Source organism: Bos taurus, chromosome 8 (genome assembly GCF_002263795.3).
Source record: "Bos taurus isolate L1 Dominette 01449 registration number 42190680 breed Hereford chromosome 8, ARS-UCD2.0, whole genome shotgun sequence".
Lineage (NCBI taxonomy): Eukaryota > Metazoa > Chordata > Mammalia > Artiodactyla > Bovidae > Bos > Bos taurus.
Genome location: NC_037335.1, coordinates 94,722,117 through 94,745,846, shown reverse-complemented (window position 1 = coordinate 94,745,846; position 23,730 = coordinate 94,722,117). Strand labels below are relative to the sequence as shown.

At 42.0% G+C, this 23,730-nt stretch overlaps 1 protein-coding gene across 5 annotated transcripts in view; it reads left to right on the top strand.

The window, feature by feature from the left end:
• Positions 1–7,997: 7,997 nt before the first annotated feature.
• The window catches only part of ABCA1 (ATP binding cassette subfamily A member 1), a 137,232-nt gene continuing 121,499 nt past the window's right edge, over positions 7,998–23,730 (top strand). For 3 of the 5 annotated variants that reach the window (XM_010808222.4, XM_059889170.1, XM_059889168.1), the window contains exon 1: positions 7,998–8,213. The gene's annotated coding sequence lies outside the window, so the exon portion shown is untranslated. Of the gene's footprint in view, positions 8,214–18,263; positions 18,582–23,730 lie in introns of all 5 variants that reach the window. The other 2 variants (XM_059889169.1, XM_024995844.2) reach the window with 2 other exon arrangements.

Genomic DNA, 23,730 nt, shown 5'->3' with positions numbered 1-23,730 from the left:
ATACAAAGGTCCAATATGCCACAACAAAGATTGAATATCCCAAGTTCTGCAAGTAAGACCAAGTGCAGACAAATAAATCAATATTTAAAAAAAAATGCTCACTTCTGGAGAAAACATAGTGACAAACATAAGTCTCTAACTGGATTTTTGGACATTTCCCTAGGGTAAATTCCTCCAAGTAAAATTAATGGGTCAGTAGTTCTTCACATATGTTGCTACACTGCCTGTCAGAATGTTGGGCCAATTCACATGCCACCCTCAGTTTTTATGATCTTCACTTTTGCAGCACTTTCCTATTTCCTTAACCTCTGAGTTTATTTCCTTATTTGTCAGAACTGGACCCTCCACTGAGCTTTCTTCTCTCATCCTAGCAGTGTGCTGAGGGCCTCCCATCTCCAGCAGTAAGTAGACAGATGTGGGGACTTCCTGCTGCTGAGCTCTGTAGGGCAAAAGAGTCAATCCAGAGGAACCAGCTTTAGACTCAGCTCTGTGGGAAGCCCTAGGCATCTGGGAATGGAGCTCATCCCCCACTAACTTACATACTGTGGATAATTCTGCAAGGGGAGGGTTTTGGGACAAGTAACTGGGCTAAGAAATTGCTCAGATTTCACTGGACATCAGTCACTGGAAGCATGGCAACAAAGAAGGGAAATGAAGGTCTGCTTCCATGGCTGGTCACAGCACAACATCTGGACAGTGTTGTCTTTGAAGAGGCACAAACATTCCTTCTGTCTAAACAACCTCAGAAGCTATGAAAGGCACTGGTGCAAGGACAAGTCAAACCAACACAAGACCACCAAGGGGACAATAAAGGGAAGACCTTTCACTCCTAAAAGGACTGTCTTCAAAATGCTGAAGTGGAAAAAGAGGCTTGCCTCTCCAGCAGCGCAAAAGAGAACGGTAATCTGGAACATTTCCTAGGATTTCTTTGTTTTTTAATGACTTATTCTCTTATTAATATGTCAGAGAGAAAAAATGCTCCTGGCTAAGAAATAATGGCCCCTAATCCCAGTAATCACAGCCAGCAAAATGGATTCTTACGTGTCAAAAAAGCACTCTGAATGAGGAGAGAAGAATACAAATACATCACTTCTGTTATAAAAAATGCTTGATTTCTTTTAATCCCCAGAGTCCAATTCTTTTCTTTTCAAATTTAAGGATATTGTCTGCACTATTAATTAAGGGTTCAGTTCATTTCAGTCCTTCAGTCGTGTCTGACTCTGCAACCCCATGAACCGCAGCCAGGCCTCCCTGTCCATCACCAACTGCCGGAGTCTACCCAAACCCATGTCCATTGAGTTGGTGATGGCATCTACCCATCTCATCCTTTGTCATCTCCTTTTCCTCCTGCCCTCAATCTTTCCCAGCATCAGGGTCTTTTCAAATGAGTCAGCTCTTTGCATCAGGTGGCCAGAGTATTGGAGTTTCAGCTTCAACATCAGTCCTTCCAATGAACACCCAGGACTGATCTCCTTTAGGATGGACTGGTTGGATCTCCTTGCAGTCCAAGGGACTCTCAAGGGTCTTCTCCAACACCACAGTTCAAAAGCATAAATTCTTCTGTGCTCAGCTTTCTTTATAGTCCAACTCTCACATCCATGCATGACAACAGGAGAAACCATAGCCTTGACTAGACGGACCTTTGTTGACAAAGTAATGTCTCTGCTTTTTAATATGCTGTCTAGGTTGGTCATAAGTTTCCTTCCAAGGAGTAAGTGTCTTTTAATTTCATGGCTGCAGTCACCATCTGCAGTGATTTTGGAGCCCCCCAAAATAAAGTCTGACATTGTTTCCACTGTTTCCCCATCTATTTGCCATGAAGTGATGGGACCAGATGCCATGATCTTAGTTTTCTGAATGTTGATTTTTGAGCCAACTTTTTCACTCTCCTCTTTCACTTTCATCAGGAGGGTAGTTACCTATTGAGTACTTAAAAAAATATCTATCTATAGTATTTCTCTCTTTCTCTTTTATCTACTCTCTACTCCATATATTTTTTATCTAATGAATTCTAATCCTCTCTCTTCTCTGTCCCTTTTGTCTCCTGCTTCTTGAAAAATAGCACAGCAGAGTTAGTTATTTAATCCCATCTCTCTCCTTCAATAATCTTATACAGGAGGCCAGGGATGGAGATGAGAAGAAAGATTTTCAAGTAAGGGAACTATATGAGATACAGTGTTTGTGGAGTGGGGAGTGGGCAAAAGGAAGAAAGGAATGGGGAGATGGAGAAGATCCAAAGGCCTTCTGTGTAATGTTTGCAAAAGTCTTTGTAGGTTTTCTAAAGGAACTTTGAGGGATTGCTTCTTCGTAAGCAATGGAGAACCATAGGAAGTTTTTTGGAGGGGAGATTTGATTAGATACTTTTTGGCTTTGTGTTGATTTGATTAGATTTTTCCCTTCAAGCAAAAATTACTCAATCGTGGTAGGAAAGATAAATAGGAAGAAGAAGAAACTAAAGGCAGGGATAACAATTTGGAGATTACCCAGAACTTTGGTGTGATTTTAGACAAGTGAGGATGAAGAGGACAGGGCAGATTAAAGAGATATTTAGGAGATTCAATTGGCTTGGGTGCTTTTTAGAATGAGAAGAAAAAGATGGGGACACAGAGAGGAAAAGCCAAACAAGTATGACTATAATTTTCCACAGTCAATATGTGGATCCATCATTGAATGAAATTAAAACACAAGATGCATATGGAGAAGGGAGATTTGAAAGGAAGATTAAAAAATTGGTTTGAGATTTAGTTGCAGAATATCTTGTTTAGTGTTGTGCTGGTAAATGTTAAAACTGGCTTTCAAAAAAAAAAGAAAGAAAGAAAAGAAAAAAGAGAGAGAGACTGAAAGACAGGAAGAAAGGAAAGCCCTGATTGTATCAGATTTCAGTGGTGTTAATATTCCCATGATGGGCTGATTGTAAGTTCACTCTATGAAAGTTACTTATTGCAGAGTTGGGAAGAGATATACATACACAGTAACCAATTATGAGCTGGAATGAGCGCATCACTGGTCTTGCTGGATGCTCCATGCTGTATGGGGGGTGCAGGGGGCACCGTCTCAGAGAACAGCAAAGAGATAAGAGCTGGGGATACCCAGTTTACCTGAAGCCAAGGGAGTGGATTGTGTTTAAAAAAAAAGAGAGAGAGAGAAAACCAGTATTAGAGACATTATATAAGGACAGAGAAAGTCAGGGAAAGAGTTATGAAAGAGGCAGGAGAGTCAGAAGAGAACCAGATTCAGGAAATTCAAGAGAAGAACTAGATTCAGGACGGAAGATGTGGTCATTAGCGTTGAATAGCAGAGATCAGGTAGCCCGAGGACTTAAAGGAGGTCATCAGCGTTACCCATTCAGTGGTCTTTCTATGCTTGAGGTATTTTCTATTTTTCTACATGAAAGTACTTTATATGATAAGAATGAAAGCACATATACCACTCTCTCTCTTTTTGAGAAAGTCATTAATGGATCTGGAAAGTGGTGGGGGCCAGAGTTTGCCTGAAATGGGCTGGAGACTGAATAAAAGAGAGGGATTACCGAAGAAATTTTTTCAGCAGTTTGGCTCTTAAAAGCAGGAGAGCTTGAAGGGAGAAAGGTTAGAAGGATGGCTTTTAAAAAGAATTATAGTTCATTGATCAACTGGTAAATCAGGGGAATATATCTCTCTATAATCCAGACTAACTGGTTCATCTTAATGACAAGCAGAACAAACTCAGGACCAGAAGCAGTAATGGTTTTGAATCTTGCATGTGTCAATAAGAGTCACATTAATAAAGAAGGGTATTGCACTGGTCTGATTATGTTAAACTTGTAATATTGAAAGCTTATGCAACACCTGGTTTAGTCTACAAATAATGGTGATTCCTTTTCTTTTTTTTTTTTTTTTTTTACTATCTTTAGCTTGAAAATTTGCTACTAACCATGTATTGGAATTAAACTGACTCAAATATGAACTGTAGGTCCTTTAATTCCACTTTACATAAAAGAAGAATTGTCTTTTTTTCTTCGTTAATTTTGAGGCACCTGTCATTCTTCAGGAATTCTCAAAAAGCCCAGCTATCAGGTCTTCTTAATTGTAACAAGTTCTGCTAAGGAAATTATTTTTAGAATACTTTCTGTTTTATTCTTCATTGACTTCCGATAATACTCTTTTTTTCCCCCAGAGTTTCCAGGAATCAAACAGCATGGTATGCATACCAAAAATACATGTGTGGTGAAAATAATTTATATTTTAAATAATTTTTACATGCACATTTATGTGGGGGTTTCCCTAGTAGCTCAGCTGGTAAAGAATCCTCCTGCAATGTGGGAGACCTGGATTCAATCCCTGGGTTGGGAAGATCTCCTGGACAAGGGCATGGCAATGCACTCCAGTATTCCTGCCTGGAGAATCCCCATGGACAGAGGAGCCTGGCAGGTTACAGGCTATGGGGTTTGCAAAGAGTTGGACATGACTGAGTGACTAAGCACACTTATGTGAACCAGCTAACGAGTGTTATATACCAAAGCAATTTCCAAGCAAAGCCTTTTGGGTAATTCCTAATTTAAAAGGTCTCAATAGAATGATAATCTATAGAGCCATGACCTCTACCAGGGTCTCTAAGACCACAGCTACCTGAATTCTGTAATTAGAAGATGCCAGAGTCATGTCAGAGTAGAACTTCAAGACACTCAGGCTGCACTGACAGAATCATCTTCGCCAGAGATAGCAACGAAGAAGGGCCATTCTGCTTGTTTGGAAAGAGTCACCTAGGGTGGAGACCCAGAGTGCTGGTGTCGGTGTTAGCAGGAACTGAAGGACTTGGGGGGAAGCTTACTGAAGCATACTCAGGAACAAATTGACCTGTGACATTTGAGGGAGAGAAATTCACACTTTTATACTCCCCCAAGGGACACATTCTTTTAACCTCTAACTTTTGAAATTCAGCATATTTTTTCATATGAACCTATCATACTCGCAAAGTGTGGGCTTGATGAAGGCAGAATTAGGTGCTTGTGTCCCTTGGCCAAATCACTTAGTCTCTTTGGGGATTTAGGCTCTTTTATTGGTAGAAACGAACACATCTGATAAGCTTATTTCAGACATTACAGTGTGTACTGAGATGAGCAGATTCTTGATACCATAGGTTGTTCTCAGTTATAAATGATTACATTTGGCTTTGGGGCCATCAGTTCAGTTCAGTTCAGTCACTCAGTCGTGTCCAACTCTTTGTGACCCCATGAATCGCAGCATGCCAGGCTTCCCTGTCCATCACCAACTCCCAGACTTCACTGAAACTCACGTCCATCGAGTCAGTGATGCCATCCAGCCATCTCATCCTCTGTTGTCCCCTTTTCCTCCTGCCCCCAATCCCTCCCAGCATCAGAGTCTTTTCCAATGAGTCAACTCTTCACGTGAGGTGACCAAAGTACTGGAGTTTCAGCTTTAGCATCATTTCTTCCAAAGAACACCCAGAGCTGATCTCCTTCAGAATGGACTGGTTGGATCTCCTTGCAGTCTAAGGGACTCTCAAGAGTCTTCTCCAACACCACAGTTCAAAAGCATCAATTCTTCAGTGCTCAGTTTTCTTCACCGTCCAACTCTCACATCCATACATGACCACTGAAAAAACCATAGCCTTGACTAGACGGACCTTTGTTGGCAAAGTAATGTCTCTGCTTTTTAATATGCTATCTAGGTTGGTCATAACTTTCCTTCCAAGGAGTAAGCGTCTTTTAATTTCATGGCTGCAGTCACCACTTGCAGTGATTTTGGAGCCCAAAGAAATAAAATCGGACACTGTTTCCACTGTTTCCCCATCTATTTGCCATGAAGTGATGGGACCAGATGCCATGATCTTCGTTTTCTGAATGTTGAGCTTTAAGCCATAGACCTGTGTATTTAGAATCAATGGCTTTCTTCTCTGGTGCTTTCATCTCCTTCTTGGCCCCATCTCCTTTCTCCAACAGCCTATCCTTGTCTCATGTGTATAGGACTTACTGTCAGTCATTCCCCAGGAAAACAACCTGAGGGGTTACTTTAGTAGGGTGCTCTTGGAAACTATAGCCTTCAGTTTCAGAAACTGATTCAGAAATGATTCTGGTGGTGGGATTTTAAGCACCATGATAAGTGGGTGGTGGGGTGGGGTGGGACAGGGGATGGAGAGTCAGAGAGTCATAATCACTTCCACAAATCACACTTGGAGTCATAACACCTCCTCCAGGAGCTTTCCTTTATATCTAGAGGTCAGAGAGATTACTTTGAACTCTTTGCTAGACTTGGAATTTTAAAATTTTGGCATGGAAAATTCTTTATAGGCCATAATTGGTACCAGAAAATGACATTAATAGGCAGCTATCAATAGGCTCTTAATTTTACAGAGCCATTCTTCCCAGGAGCTCAAATGAACAAAATTTACTTTCAGAAAACTTCATTGAGTCAGGGAGAGCATTTGTATAGTCTCTTTTGTGGATATAGAAATGGAGGCAGTTAGTTAGTGGATCATGTGGTTGTCAGATTTGACCCTGGAACCTAGGGACCAGGGTCTCCTCTTGTGGGCCCTGGGCTTCAGAAGGTTTGATTGACTCTGGCCCACCTCAAACTTCATCCCTTCCTAAGGATGAATGGTCCACAGGACCCAGGGTCCAGGTCACCAAGTTATGAGTAGCTGAGACCCCAGAATTGTCCTAAGGCCCTTAAATGCTCTTCCAGGTCCTGCATGGGGCTCCTCACTGGATCCATCCTTAGTGTTGACAGAACCACTGACATGTGGACCTGCATTTAAATCATGGTCTGGAGGGGCTTGTGCAGCTGGGGGTCCAGATGCACACCTGCAGGTTCTTCTGGAATATGATGGAACTGAGGATGGGAAGCAAAGTTGTCCAGGAGCCTGCTCTCCTGCTCTACCACTTTCTTGTTAAAACTCAAGTCAAACCTAAGGAGTCTGGCCGTGAATCCACCCTTCCCAGTTGCTCCAAAGTTATCTCTGTCAAGTAGGAGGAACTTATTTTCCAGTTTGTTAGCTTTATTTATGAGTTAAATATTAAGAGTTAAAGTATGTGGGCCTCCATTTGTACACTTGCTTCTGTTCCTCAAATGTTATGGGCCCTCTTGCTCTCGACTGTCAAGGCCAAAGCCAGAGGAAGAATCTGGAGAACTGGAATGGTTATGTAATTTTACAAGACTGCGATTCTCTAGCCGTAATTTGCGAACTGGTACAAACCAAAATACAAGCCCACGTGTATTTATCTATTACTGCTGACTGAAATGGTGAAAATAAAAAGGAAATTAGTCCACATTGCTCGGTTTTCTGTGGCCTCCCTCCTTCTCCTAGTTTGCCAAGGGAAGGAGCAAGACAGTTTTCAGGGGTCCTCCTGGGACTTGGGAGGCCCCAAATTGGGAACCCCAAAGGCTCTTGAATTCCAAAGTCAGAGTTTGCAGTGGAAAACAAAACCAGCCAATTGTCCAGAGGACTGTCCATCTTCTCCCCACTCTGGGCATTTAAAGGAAAAAAAAGACTAAAGGGTTGGCATCCTTCGGGGTTTTAGCCTCTCTTTCTCTTCCCCTTTCCTCTCCTCTCTCCGCCCCCAAGTCCCTCCAGCTGAGTAAATTAACAAAGGAAACAAAAGTTGCTGAAAGAACTAGTTTAGAGAAAGCGATTTTCACTCGTGCTGTTGGCTGCCCTGAACCTGGATGAGAGTCTCTGGAGGGCACAGTCACAAGACCGGCGTTTGCCCCTGTTCCTGCGCTGGCGGGCCGGGCTGGGGCGAGGGGCGCGGACCTACGCCGGGGGTAGGCCGGCTGCACCCCACTGGCGCCCTCCGCCCCCAGCCCCGCGCGCCGCTGGACGTCGCCCGTTTAAGGGGCGGGACGCGGCTCCACGTGCTTTCTACTGAGTGACTGAACTACATAAACAGAGGCCGGGAAGGGGGCGGGGAAGGAGGGAGAGAACAGGCTTTGACCGATAGTAACCCCAGCGCTCAGCGCCGCCGAATCTATAAAAGGAACTAGTCGCGGCAAAACCCCGGTAATTCCGAGGCAGAGTGAGTGCTGCCGGGGCCGGCAGAGACGCGCCGACACCTCTCTCTCCTCGGGCCCAGGTGGGCAGAACAGGGTGCGCCGTGCAACCAGCGCCGCCACAGCCAATTTCTCGGGGCGCTTTGCTCCCTTTACCCCACTTCTTTCCCGAAGGGTTTTTCAAGGGGTTGGGGAAAGAGCCACAAACACAAAAGTGGAAAACAGGTAAGAGTCTCTTGAGCGATTTGGACGTTATTGTTTCGTTTCGGGCCGAGGGGACTTTGGGAAGCTCTGGGTTTCGGGGACTTTAGTCCGAACCCCCACATCCCCACCTCCTGCAGCACAAACAGGGGCTCGTAAATGTGGAGAGGACGTCCTAGGAGGAGCTCTGGCGACCCAAAGACGGGACATCGCTGCGCTCAGGGTTCGCCCGCGGTGGAGCTCGGGGAGCATCTCTGGGCGCGCGGAGACCCGAGCGCAGTAGCTGGGGCGCAGTGGAATCGGGGGCTTCTGGTGGTGCTGGAGGCGCTGCTGCCGGAGTAGGGAGAGTGGCAGGTCTGGCACTGAGCTATTCCCTTTGTTTGGAAGCGCCTGAGCCGGTTGGAACCCTCTCTGGCTGCGGGTCGGCCGGCGCCCACCGGGAAAAATGCCAGCCGTCAGAATCCCCTCTGTTCCTAAGGAGCTAGTCCGGGTTGGGCTCTGATCTGGGAATAGGTCCCCCGCGCCCCCGGACTGGAGCAGCGCTTTCTGGCTCACCAAGAATGCGAGTGGGAGGTGTCCCAAACAGAGTCCTTAGCGCTAGTGGTCTTTTGAGGCCTCGGGGGCTTTGTTTGGTCAGGGGTTCCTGTTCCATAGTCTCCATACGCTTCCAGGAGCTACTGTCTCTGACGCTGTGGGAGGCTGGGGATGGGGGTGGGGGAGACGGGCAGGGCGGAGGGACGAGAGTTTTGTTTCTTTAACAAACGTTAGAAGGGGGGTCTGCGGAAACCTGGAGCTGAGGTGACCATTCCCCTGCCCACCCCACCCCCCCACCCCCCCATCCCCCCATCTTCCTGCCCTTTGCTGCGTGTCTCTTGGAGCAGCTTCAGACAGGGCACGGATGGGGAAGCTAGGGCGAGACGGTGCAGCAGAATGACCGAGAGTAACCCCGGCGCGCGGTGCAGAGCTCGCAGCTCCGCGGGCGGGCTGTGCTTCGTGGTGGGGGGAGGGAGGGCTGGGCGCCGGCTGCTGGTAGCCACGGAGTGGGGTGGGAACTGATCTACAGCGCCTCCTGGCCGGGTGGCCTGGGAATCGGCTCCTTGACCGGAGTGAGCCCAGGCTGTAAGAGGCTTTGTCGCCTGCTGTGGTTCCGACCGAGATCCGGTGAAGACGGGTGGTTGTAAACTGGGAGGAAACCTGGGGGATCAGGCGAAAGGGCTTCTGCTTGTGTTTTAGAATGCTTCCCAACTCCCAGAGAGTTGCTAAATGGAAGGTTCTTGCGGCGTGGGCCAGTGCTAGGGTTGTGTGTAGGTGCCTGTTTTTCAGCACTCAAAGAAGGGAATAAACAAGATAAAAGAAAAGATAAAACAAGATAAAAGAAAACAGAGAGAGGGAGAGAGAAGGAAAAAGGGAGAGAAAGAAATGTAGCACTGGAAATAATTGGCCCTTGTCTTTTGCAAAAGCGATACCATCAGCTTTTAAAACCAGGACTTTTCGGTGAAACAAGGAAGTGAGTGCGTGGTATATACATTCATATAATAGACGATAAATTTGATATTAAAAAATTCCTTGGTGATAAAAATCAGCAAGTCACTTCCTAAGGACCGGTTCCCACCTCCCATCAAAGAACACCTCATAAAATTTTGCAAGTTCAAAAGCAGAGTTTTAATGGTCCTTTAAACAGTAGTGTGGGATTTCGATCTTTTCAGACAAAATTTAAAACTCAACTAAAGAAGTACTTAGTTTTTTATCTCCCCTTTTATTTCAGCCCATTTTCCTCATACTTACTACGAAATTAATGGAGGCTTTCTGTTGTTCATGTCATTCTCTTGAGACACTTAGCCTAAATCAAAGAAAGTGTGAGAGCAAAGGGAGAAGGTTCTGGAGTAGAACCTCTTCTGGTGGTAAATAATTTTCAAGTACAAAGTTTTCCTTGTCAGCCTGTTCCCCAAGTACTCCTTTTTAAAACAAACAAAACAAAACAAAACTTTTAATTTTACTTTTAAGTATAACTGATTAATAATATTTGATAGTTTCAGGTGACAACAAAGGAACTTAGTCACACATACATGTATCCATTCCCAAATGCTCTTTTTATAGGAGCTTTAATGCTTTATGCATTGAGTTAATTCATGATAGAGTTTTGGGAAAACATTAGATACACAGAGCACACTGGTATTTTCTTGAGAAAAAGCGGTAGAATCAGAGTGACAGCCTTCGATGACCACAGTTCAAGGGGTAAGAATTGCTACTGCAGTCAGAGTAATTCTTGAGCCCCCTTGCAAGGACCAGCCTGGTGTTCCAGAATGATGTATCTGATGGTGAAATGGACACTTGTGATATGTGTCTCCCCTTCAGATGAGCATTTAAAATCTCAGCTCTCAATTTACATCTAAATAGAGGCCTATAATGAACCCTGGACACCTTTTGACTTAGGGCATATTTACAGTTCATGTAAGACTAGCTTAGATTGGAAAAGGGTGATTAGAGTTTGATGGTTTCCAACCTCTGCTCTTAATGCTTACGTTAAAAAGTCTTAATGCTTACATTATTAAAAATGAATGAAACCAAATGAAACTCAGTGACACAGTTTTTTATCTTCTGTAGTATTTATCTTATTAAAAATTTTTTTAGGGGCTCTTCCTTCCCATAAGCTAAGTTGCTTATGCTATATTCCGCATGATTGTAAATTGTTAATATCTTTGTATTTTTATTTTCAGCTCCTAAAAAATTAAATGGACATTGCCTTAGATTTCTTAATAACCTCTTCCTTAATTCCTAAACCTCTGACAGTCTAGAAAATTCCAATAGACATGTTGTTTTAGCACTTCTAAAATACTCTAAATTCCAAATACATTTTATTTACCATCTAGATGGTAAAGAAATAATGGAAATTTAATGCTCTTTATGATTAATTACCTCCATATCAAATTTTAAAGATCTTGCTGAAAATTTGTTTTAATTTAACTGTTCTGGAGGAGGGCTTACACTAAAACTGAAACTGTCTTCATATCTGCATGTGGAAATTATCATAAGTGTGGAAGTTACTGCAATATTTATTTAATAGACACTGTTAAATAGCACCAGGTGCCAAATACTATTACAAATGCTTTTCAAATACTATTTTAATTTTAACCACAAATCCACCTGTTATCCCTATTTTGCAGACTAATAAACAGAGAGAGTTTCTGGCCACACACCTTGCAACTGGCAGAGCTAAGTTTTGAACCTATCCAGTGAGCCCCAGAGTTCTTTGACTCCCACACTAAGCAGTGAGGTGGTACAGTTTCAGTTGCTGTGGTCACAGGACTTTGCGAGGATGCTCGCTGAGTTCTGGTAGATATATCTGCTCTAGTCCTTCACGGAATCTACAGCCTGTATGTTATTTCCCTTGTTGCTGTGAGTGGGCCAGACAAATTCTCTTCAGCGTGTTGGGACATTGATTGCATAGGGATTGCAACACCATGGAAAGGACAGACAGTAAAATTTGCTCAACTTTAGCTCTTGGTTTAAAATAAAAAATTTACTGTTGTTTCAGTCAAATATTTGTAAGTCTATAATGATGTCCAAATCTTTCCCCATGTAATACATAAAAAGTGGATAGACAGTTTGGTTGTAAAAGGATAAGGAACAAAAGAAAAAGGGAAGGGAACTGTTAGCTTAGCTGTCAATCTTTGGTGAATTTTTAAAATTGCTTATTGTACAATATGATTTCTGTTTATTTTATCCTTCAATATGTCAGAGACCTTCTGAAATAACCTGTTTTTCTGTTACTGACATTACTGTCTAGAAATCAAATTTAGCTCTTTTCTTATGGCATCTTTCTCTGAGCAAATACATTTTCAAAGTCAGCTTAAATAAAGGTGAGACAGAATGGGAAACTTCTTATTAAATTGGTGTAGCACCTTAGACATAAATTCTTAGAAAAGATTTTTCTTGGTAAAAAGTTATGCTTATTATTGATTTACCTTATGCTGGGTGTTTCAAGCATTTTACATGTAATAATTTAGTTCACTCTGTTGAGAACCGCATAAGGTGGATTCTGTTATTATTTTCATTTTACAGACAGGGAAACTGAGGTGTAGACAGGGTAAGTGGCCTGACCATGGAGTTTGTAAGTAAGTAGTGAAGCTGAGGTTGCATTCCAGGCAGTCTGGTTTCCATGAATTTACCAATAATAGGATCAGGGCTTTGTTAAAATATTGAATTTTGACAAATGAAATACTCGCTAAAGGCAAAGAATCAGTCTCACTTTTCATTTGGGTATTTTACGACTGAAAATAGTTCCCTGGATAGGTAAGCAGCACAGATGTTGTTAGAGAGGCACATTTTAGAAATATCTGAAGTCAGAGTAAGAAAATCTTGTATGTAAAATTGTTTTCAGGTAGAGCCTTTGGTTATTCTGCATTCTGTTGAGACGGTAAGCTGTTTTAAAGCAAAGAGCATTTACTCCGAGGAGCATCAGACTTGGTTCCTAAAACAAAAGAAAACTTGAAATCCTGTCTTTTTCCATTTTGAAAATTTACCCTAAGACCTGATTTAAATGCCATCCTTCTCATAAGCTCTCCTGGATTCACACCTTCTTGCCAACACTGAGTTAAAATTAATTATCCCTTTCTGTTTTGCTCCCATAGGGTTGGATCATAGCACTATTCATGTCATGGGATTAATTGCATTTTTTTTTTTTTTGGTTATAGTTAACATTTGTCTTGTTCTTGAGTGTATGCTTCTCTAGGAGGAGGTCTAGGATTCTTCTAGGGTTAAGGTCCTAGAATCCTAGAGAATCCTAATTCTCTAGGATTAAGGTCCCAGTCCTTAATTTACTCTCCTTGATATGGAAGGGGATTCAATAAATGCTATCTTGAATAAGTCAAAGAGAATGGGAAGCTAATGTTGGTTTTCTATATTCTGAAAGATGAATTAAAATGATGTGATAATCACAGAAAAGCATTAGAAGTAGAATTATATGAGAACTAACTAATTAAGGTTAGGTTTATGATAGGTTGAGAAATATTAGTGTGTACTTGGACCAGCTTACTTTTTGTAGAACAAACAATTCTGATTCCACTCAGTTTCATTTCTCTTTTTTGAGGCAGCTGTGTTTTGAGAAAGTGATCTAGTCTGTTACATTTCACATTAAACTACATTTATTTGCACATTAATTTATTTTTAAAAAATAAGAAAGATAATTCACTAAGTAATTTAGAATTTAATTACTTAAAAATCAAAATAACCTTTTATGTATAGAATCTTTTCTTTTATTCATTCTTTATGTGTGTGTGGGTCTGTGTGCATATATGTGTATTTGTTTAGAATTGCAACATTTTCTATGCTAAATCCAACTTCTAAGAAGCATTTGGAAGTCAAAACATTTTATTTGGCTACTCTTGAAGTCAAAATGTTTTATGATAACTGGTGTTTAGCACCAGACACTTTTTGGGAAGAATTTTGTATATATAAAACCAATCAGTGGTTATTATTTATTGGGACAGTATTCTGGACTACATGGAGAATATGCTGAAAGCTATGGATTCCCTTTTCATAAAAAATATACACAGGCATGTACACTCCAAATTTTACATATAATTACATACAATTTGATGTAATTATATTCTATGTGTAATTCCAGAAACCCACTAAGCAGTCATGTGGCCCTGGGCTAGTCATTTTACTTTTCTAAGATTTAGTTTCTTGATGAAAGAGGCTGAGTACATGACTTTTGAAGAGCCATTCAAGCTTTTGTATTCTCTAGATGTGTGTTCTTGCCTGGAGAATCCCAGGGACGGAGCAGCCTGGTGGGCTGCCGTCTATGGGGTCACACAGAGTCGGACACAACTGAGGTGACTTAGCAGCAGCAGATGTGTATTTAGGAAAAAGAGTGATTCTTTGATAGGAGCTGCCCAGAGAAACGTCCTGAGGGACATTCTCCGTATTAGTGTAACAGATTGTGTGGGTTTTGAGAGGTAGAGTGGAAATACCCATGGAATACATAGGAGTGTTTTGATGATCGTGATGACGGAAGAAAAGAAGATGATGGGAGGAGAGGAAGAAGAAGTGAGATGGGGTTGGAATTACTTATTTATCCACATTAGGTGGATGAAGACTTGATTCATAGAACCCAAAGAAGAATTTTATCTTAAATGCAAAGGAAAAAGTGGTTGGTGATCTCAGTAAGTTTCAATGGAGCAAACATGATGGAATGAGACATGATGAGACATTTGTCTCATTTCCGACTCACCATCTGGAGATTCTCTCTGAAAGAAAATATTCATTTGGACTCTCCATTCTGGGCATTTCCATTTTGAGTGTAGATTTTGTTTTTTATAGTGCAATCCTATTAAGCCAATATATAATAGAAAGCTAACTGACGTTTTGAGATATGTTCATCCTCCAAGAAAGGATGAGAAATAGACTAACCTTACAAGGATATTTCTAAATATCTCAGAAGACTCTCACTGGGTGCAGATGGGCAAGACACAAAGTTTTCTAAAGCATTGCTTTGAGTTAGTTGTTTCAAAGATCATAACAAATTAGGACTGGAAGGAACCAGAAGGGAAAAAAAGGAGCAAGAGGTTTCATGATTGAAACAGACATGGGAAGAGGGAAGGAACTGCTAAGAAGTTGTTTGGGTTTCATATCCCTGTTTACTTTTGCGTTGCAAAATTTCTGTAGGATGCCAGGTTGGGAATAGTTTTTGTCAAGAGTCAAACCAAGCTTGTTTTTTGGAAGAAGCAAGTCCTCAAGGGTATGGCAGCTTGAATTTGATTGGATCTGGTATTTAGATGGTCCAAGTTTGACATAAAGGTAACACTAATGGAAGCAGCAGCTTTCCTTGGAAAGGCAGAGAGGATGAAAAGGCCCAGAATAATGGCTTTTAGACTGATCTGTAGACTCTTCTCCACTCCCCGATGCAAGGCTTTGGGATGGAAGTGGCAGTTTACTTCAGCTGGAGTGAGGTGTGATTTCTGGTATTGGAAGGAAAGAAGAGGAAGATACCATATTTTTAAAATGTGTGTGTATGTATCTATTTGTTTATGGCTAATATACAAAAAATACCATTAAACTGAAATTCATTCCTTTAGCAAATATTTTTTGAACACCATGTAGAGTACTAGGTGTTGAACAAATGTCAGAAGACATTAAGGATCTGACACCATAGTAATCTTGGCATTCAAGGCTCTTCCAAATAAGACTCTGGTTTGGATAGCTTTGTCCTGGACCGTACGAGGCATCCACTGCACCGTGTTTTCTCACTGGTGATGAGCACATAGTCTGGCTCAGTAACTGTTAACTGACTCCCTCTGTGGGTTTTCTTCTTTTCTCTGATTTCTACTTTAAGAACCCCTTCATGCTTTCTCTGAGCTTATTGTTCTGGAATCTTACATCCATCCTTCGTGGTTGATGGATCTTGTTTACACTGTACCTTCTCCTCTGATTCCTCACTGACAACATTTTGCCCCTTGACCGCAGGTAGATGAGCACAGTGTGGGCTGGGCCTTCCCCTCCATTACCTCATTTACTCCTCACTAGAACCTGGAGACAGGCAGCATGTAAACCCCTCAGATTCTTTCAATGGACTCACACTTTTACAGTTATCAACACATATATTTTTAAAAAGTTAACCTTATATTGGTTCTCTAAATTGAAAACTGATGTCAGTTGTCTGAAATAAAAGGTAGTTTTAAAAATAATTAGAATGAAAATGAATTGTTTTTTAAAGGCCTGTCTATAAAATAAGCTTTTTTTGGGGCTCCAAAAATCACTGCAGATGGTGACTGCAGCCATGAAATTAAAAGACGCTTACTCCTTGGAAGGAAAGTTATGACCAACCTAGATAGCATATTCAAAAGCAGAGACATTACTTTGCCACCAAAGGTCCGTCTAGTCAAAGCTATGGTTTTTCCAGTAGTCAGGTATGGATGTGAGAGTTGGACTATAAAGAAAGCTGAGCACTGAAGAATTGATGCTTTTGAACTGTGGTGTTGGAGAAGACTCTTGAGAGTCCTTTGGACTGCAAGGAGATCCAACCAGTCCATTCTGAAGGAGATCAGCCCTGGGATTTCTTTGGAGGGAATGATGCTAAAGCTGAAACTCCAGTACTTTGGCCATCTCATGCGAAGAGTTGACTCATTGGAAAATACTCTGATGCTGGGAGGGATTGGGGGCAAGAGGAGAAGGGGACGACAGAGGATGAGATGGCTGGATGGCATCACTGACTCGATGGACGTGAGTCTCAGTGAATTCTGGGAGTTGGTGATGGACAGGGAGGCCTGGCATGCTGCGATTCATGGGGTTGCAAAGAGTCAGATATGACTAAGCGACTGATCTGATCTGATAAAATAAGCTTGCTTTCTAAAGGCACTGACTCTGAAACTTGTTCTTACTTTGTTAAAAAAGGGAAATTAAGCACATGTTATAGAAGCATTGAAAAGAAGATCAAACAGAAACTTTCTCCTTAATACAGTTTTTACAAATCTAAAGTGCTGAAAAGAGCATTTTCTCATTGTGTGATTGAGTGTTTAATACTGTGCCTGACCATCCCCTAAAATCTTCTAAGTGGAATTTAAATATTGCTTAAATTCATCTCATAAACTTTCCTGCAATCGGGGAAATATTGAGGCTGCCGCGTTTTTCTGATGGTACACCTGATACAGAGACTAGTTAAATAATTTGTTCCTGGTTCACGTACTTCAGTAATGGCAGAGCTGGGGGTTCAAACTTGAGTCTGAAACTCAAGCTGCAGGCAGTTTTCTTAGACTCAGAAGATCTTTTTTTAAATTTTAAAGTCTTTATTGAATTTGTTACAATTTAGTTTTGGTTTTCTGGTGGCCAGGCATGTGGGATCTTAGCTTCCCAACCAGGGATCGAACCTGCACCCCCTGCATTGGAAGGTGGTCTTAACCACTGGACTACTAAGGAAGTCCCCAGAAGATCTTCTACTCCAGTCTCCTTATATTCTGTGGCTCAGAGTGGTAGAATGGCTCGCCTAAATTCATTCCCTAGCAGTCAGTAACAGGAATTTAAAATCTTAACTTTTTGCTTCTTTAATCCAAGCTTCTTGCTACTGTATCAGAATTTAGGGTGGTATTTACAGTGTCCCTTTAGGAGAAAAAAAATTCAGTCTATAGGTCTGTCCTTTCAGCTTACAGTGGACACTGAATCTTTAATATTGAACTGGCCTCATTTATTCTATTGGTCCAATTTGAATCTTAATGGGTTTTTCAACTGGATTTTCTTTTTCTCTCAAATAAACACTGCTCTTTGGCTGTAAGTTCAAATCAAGGAAAGGCCCACAAAAGTCCCGAAGGTTGAGTCTTTCCCTGGGACCATTTTCTTCATGCAAAAGTAGAAAAACCTTGTGCTAATTTTGGCTGTTTAGGATTAATTGTGATTACCAGCAGTTTTTTAGCTTTTTAGTTTTCTTTTAACTTTAATGGTTGTGTTAATTATAGGAAGTACCTCGAGTTCAAGATAAGGAAAGCCTTTGGTCAAGTTGTGTTTCTTCAGTTGCCAGTCCTGTTACAGGACTTGCAAATTTAGTGGAATTAGTGCCATTTCCCCATTTCCAACTCTAGTCCCATTTCACATGGTCTCAGCATGGCTTTCTCCTTGGCTGTCTGACACTAGGTTCCAATGGCCTCCATTGAGGGGAGTGGATGTCCCCCTGGAGGCTGCAAAGACCAGCAAGGCACACTGTCCTCAGGTGGAACTCCACTGGGACTCCATGCTCAAGTGATGTAGACACTTAGCATACAGTCGCTTGGGAGATGAGAGTGTGTGCATTTTAAAATGCCACTGTCAACTGCAGTTGATAAAAGAGGCTAGCAGGAGTTCTACCCAATAGTTTAGTTGCATCTTTCCTTGAGCATTTTGTTATCTGGCACATAAAATGTTTGATTTGTGAAGATCTTAATGACAGTAGCACTTTCAAGAAGAAGTACTCAGAATCATGATAACATTGAAATAATTCAGATCAATTTCCACTGGGAACATCCTTCCAGACCTCAAATAATGGAGCTCATGTTGCCAGTATTTTTTCTTTTTAAAAGCTAACATCCTTCATTTTTTGTTTTTCAGGTCAACTTGTGATCTTATTCCTCTGTAATTTAGCAAGGCAGTCAACAAAGTGGCTTGTTAGTTCAAGAGAAGGAGTTCATTTTTGAAGTTGGGAGGGCAGGTTCGACCCTGTGCCTCTGTGCCTGTCCTGGAGCTCCAACTACATCCTCACCTAGCTGGTCAGCTGGTTCTCACTGGGTTGCATCTTGGACACATGAGGCACCTTGGACAAATGATCTGTGCTAGCACTATCTCAAGAGCTGGTTGGTGAAAGGGGAGGTTCTGGACAAGATTGCCAGGTTTGGTCACATGTGAGCTAGAACTGGGAAAGAGCCACAGGTGAGATTACTTGTTTTGGCAAAAGTAAAAGGAATAAAGTGTTGAGGTTAAAAAATAGTATACAGGTTTTGATAAGCTTCATTGAGTGAGTTCTTGACTTGAGCCTATGAGTTTAGAGTTTGAGGCTCCTGACCAATGTTGACAGTTTTGTATTCATGGTTGAACCCCTAGGGGAGGTGTTCTTGTTAGTTGGCATGTTTACAGGGGTCTGGAGCCTCAGTCTGGGCAAATTACAGATTCTCCTTTGCTCACAAGAAGTACATGAAAATGAACGCCCTTACCAACAAATTCGAGTGACTTTGGTGAAGACCAAATTAGATGCAGTCCTGTTTAATCTGAATTTCTTTGAACGCAGCTGGAAAATTTGTCATGGTTTTGGGCTACCTGAGCTTGTCCTTTATGACATTTCTGATTTGCTACCGTGGTGAACCTGCTTTAACTAATTTTTCTCATCCCTGAGGTCTGACTTCAGAAGGCTTCACTCCACAAATGTGTACAAGCACCAAGTGGCTCTGGGCTCAGTGTGGCGTAGGACAGTAAGATGTTGAGATGGTCGCTTCCAGCCTGACTTACTGTGTAGCAGGGACCGTCGGAGTACTTAGTACACTGGAGGAGATGGTGGGAGAGCTGAAGAGATGAAGGAATAGATATAAGGCCCAGATCACAAATAGGTAATTGACCTGGAAGCTGGAGGAAGTAGTCTGGAGAACAAAACTGAGTGAGGTGCTGAAGACATGGAGGAAGGCAGCCTATGTGGAACAGAAGAGCTGACTGCTCCCAGAGCAGAAGAATAGTATACATATGTGGTAGGGGTCCCCAAATCAGGGGGGTTATGGTAAGACACTGGTAGAAATGGTACCAGGATACCAGCAAAACCCTTTCACATCTCCCACAGATCTGGGTATGCAGAAAGTTCCAGTGTGTTTTGGAAAGTCCATTGGGGAAATAGTCCCTTCTGTGGACAGAGAAGGAAGAAGAGAGATTGCTTTAATATTAATAAACTGCCCACTCTGTGCCCCACCCGAGTGCTTTGGGGAAGCCCAGGTAGCTCAGTGGTAAAGAATTCACCTGCCAATACAGGAGACGCAGGAGACATGGGTTCGGGAAGATCCCTTGGAGGAGGAAACGACAGCCCACTCTAGTATTCTTGCCTGGAAAATCTCATGGACAGAGGAGCCTGGTGGGCTAGAGTTCATGGGGTCCCAAAGAGTCGGAGATGACTTAACACACACGCTGAGTACTTTACACTGTGAAGTCAGCTGCACTAATCATAGCTGCCATTTACTGGATACTTCTTTTGTCCCAAATAATGTTTTATATACATTATTTGTTCTATTTTATGGAGAGAATGAGGGACTCAATGCCTAGGGTCCCTGAGCTGGTGAGTAGCAGAGTCAGTATTCAAACCCCACTTTCTCTGACTCCAAAACCTCCCTTCTGTCTACCAGGCTATTTAATCCATGAAAATAATTAAGGACATCTGGGGAAGCTTGCTGCACGGCGACATAGGTCTACAGGAAGGGGAAGGCAGTGAAGGGATTTGGGTTTGTCTGTCCCCAAGTCCTTTGAGTACTTTCATAAAAATAAACTTTTTAGGCTGGGAGAAGTTTGAACATCTGAAGATGTTGACCCTTCCAAGATGTAAAGCAAACAAAATGGTTTTTGCTGATATAGTCACTAAGCCTTTTATCCTAAAATGCTCTTGGAAAGCCCTCGTCCAACAACAGGGAACATTATCCAGTCAAAGTTTTCTGCAAATAAAGGATTGCTCATGGAGGCAGACTTGCGTGTGTTTCTGTGTCACTCAGGGTGTTTGTCACTTTTATAGTTCCTTCCCTGAGGACCCTCTAACTTTGGCATTATGATTGTGGTTGAGAAAAAAGTGTTTTCTACGTCATGTAATGTTGACAGGTATTTCATTTCTAGGGGAAAGGTTCCTTTTTCCTATATGCTACACACCTGCAACCAGGGAAAAAGCAAATAGTTGTATTGTTTGCTGAAGTCTTCCTTTCAGGGTTGCTCTGTGTTTGTTTAGTGGAAATCAGCAGCATAAGAAGGGCTGTCTCTAACATTTTGTCAGAATTTCTCCATAATTCTACAATGATGAAACAAGAACTTGAGGACAGGATGGATTTACTTTCAGAAACTCTGGTTGTCAGTTTTGGAAGTTCTGAGACTGTTTTAGCTGCTAGCAACTGGACTGTTGAGAGTGATAAATAGGATCTTTGGTTGTCCAAATATCGGCAACATGATAGAAATAGATTTAAACTTTTTGAATCCCCTTTAAAATAGAATTGTTGACAGCATGAGGATTGTGCTTCTCAAAGGCTCATTATGGATTTGTACAATATTCAGGTATTTCTTCTAACTTTTCAGTTTTTGTGTATTCCTGTCATAGCCCTCATTTTGAAAATTAGCCATTAGCAAATACTTTCATCCAGGAAATTGAATATATGTTCCAGGGTGAAACAAGAATGTGCGGTTATATATAAACTTACTGTCACTAATAATCAAGTATGATACATTCGGTACTTAAAATTCCCCTTGAGTTACAAATTGTTATAATTAATAAAATTCATTAGATCTATATATTTTTAAGATATTTATTTATTTGGCCGTACTTGGTCTTAGTTGCGATATGTGAGATTGAGTTCTCTGACCACAGATCCTACCTGGGCCCCCTGCATCGGGAATGTAGGATCTTACCCACTGGACCACCAGGAAAGTACTGAATCTGTATTTTTAAAACAGGTCTTGTGATAGCAGAGCCTCTTCTAGAATGACAGGAATCTTCTAGAATGATAGAATCACTTCCTTTTATCTGTGACTTTTATCTTGGAGGATTTCTTACATCATTTTTTCTCTTTAAATTTGAGTATTAAAATGTTATGGTATAAGTAGGAACGCAGTTTCAGGGGTCACCAAGTACCAGCCCATGACCTTTCTGCAGGCCTCTAAGGGCTTAGTGGCAGCTAAGGACAGTTTCCCTGAGTCGTGAGTCTACAGTGTGTCTGGAGAGTGCGAGGGGATAGAATTTAAGGATTAGCATGAATGGCCTATGGGTAGAGAGCTCGGTGACAACTGGAGGCCAGAAAAGAAACTAAGGCAGTTAAAATAACTTCAGGCTTAATAAAGTTGATGGCTATCTTGGGAGAAATCATGGGGAGACTTTCCAAGTCACCTTCTTCCACCACGGCAGGCATGCCCTGACATCCATCAGCCACGGGTGCAAAGAGCCTGTTCCAGCCTGGTTTTAACCTCACTATCATTTTCCATAAATGTGGCTACTGATCTGGAGACATACACTCAGAGAGGCAATTAAAAAACAGACCTTTTCCAAAGAAGCATGCTCTGGTGGTCTTACAGGTTTCTTATCTTCAATTCTACAGAAAGCTCTACATCTCTCTGGAGATGAGATGCAGCAGTACCTGTGATCCTTGAATTTGCATCAGCATCTGAGGAAGAGGTCATTAGTTGAGCTTTAGTGCCAACACATTTACTACAGTTCGTATGTTATATAGTTATATTCTGCCTTAAATCTACCTCTTGCTTTTGTTACTGGCTAGTTATTTATTGGCATAGGATATCCAGAAACAGTTTCATCAGGAGAGATTTCAACTTCTGTCTCACTTCTGGAAACTATAGGGAAATTTATCTAACAAAGAAGAACACACACATACTTATTTATTACTTTGTTTAGAGAAAGAGCTATCATAAAACCACTGTTTTTGAAAAATGAAAGTCAGTTGCTGGCTGCATATTCTGTGTATATGAGCTATTTGGGTAGAACTGATAGGAAAAGTGTGTTCAGAAGAATAAACAGAGTTGTAGGAGGAATGCAGTAGTGGGAAGCTAGGAGCAGTTGTTGACAAAGTTATTTCTGGAGAAACCTGGAGGCCAGTTCCAACTCTTGGGGGTGAGTCTGGGCAGGCCCCTTGCTTTTGGTGGGCCTTGGCTTCTCTGTAAGATTGGGGTGTGGTGGGAGTGGGTCTCCAAAGCTGCAATGACCTCTTTCTATCAGCTGGGGGTTGGCCTTGTGTAAGCTTGTCCTCTTCTGCTTCGAGGGGCCGACTTCTCAGCTCCAGTGAGAAGTGGCAGTTGTGTGGTTCCCAGTGGAGACTGGCCTTTCTTGGAGTGAGCAGGTAGGAGGTTCCCTGCCCCCCTTAGATGGAAGCTCAGCCTATGTGCTTGCAGTGCTCTTGTAGGAATGAAAAAGACCAACCAACCCTTTGTTACTGCACAAACTGAGTTTTGGATGGTAGTGAAAACATGTGTGGTTTTTTTCCTTACTGCATTTCTGTAGACAGATTTAATGTTTTGGAAGGGTAGAAGGCAGTCACGGGATATAGTTCCTGTTTTCCTTTTGACGTCAGTCAGTGGGAAAAAATCTTCCTACCTTGTCTTTTTAGCGTGTCTACTTCTTTCTCTTTCTTTCTTCTTCTCTCATCTCTCTTTGAAACTTACGTGTGAATTCAAAAGGGCTGAACATTTTGGTGAGGATGGGAGTTGGAGGAGCAGTGCAGTAGCTTCTGACTGGGGTCATCATTGCCCCCTTGGCACCAGGCTTCCTGTGAACCTCTATTTTTTCTTTTGCCACAATTGCTGAGTCTGCCTGGCAGTTCATATTTTGATTTAGGGAAAAGTTAAAAGAATTCACAATCCCAGCTGTCACTCGGTGACCCCTTTGCCAGTAGCATATGGCACATTCTCATTTCACTAACATAAAGAAAAGAATTACCCACCTATCATTACTCTCTTTGCTCTGCTTTATTTTTCTTCATTATTCTTATCACCCACTGCCTTAACAACAATCCTACTGTTATTTGTCAGGTCTTCTTCCACCTTGCTAGAAGTTCCGTGAGAACACTTTTGTTCATTGCTGAATCTCCAATGTCTGGGACAGCACCTGCACATAATAGGTATTCAATAAATATTTGCTGTGGCTAATGGAAGCTATTGGAGAAGGAATTGGCAACCCACTCCAGTGTTTTTGCCTGGAGAATCCCAGGGACGGGGGAGCCTGGTGGGCTGCTGTCTATGGGGTCGCACAGAGTTGGACACTACTGAAGCCACTTAGTAGTAGTAGTAGTAGTAATGGAAACCTTGCAGAGTTAAGGCTGCAGTTTGTGGAATGAACAGGAGTTGAAGA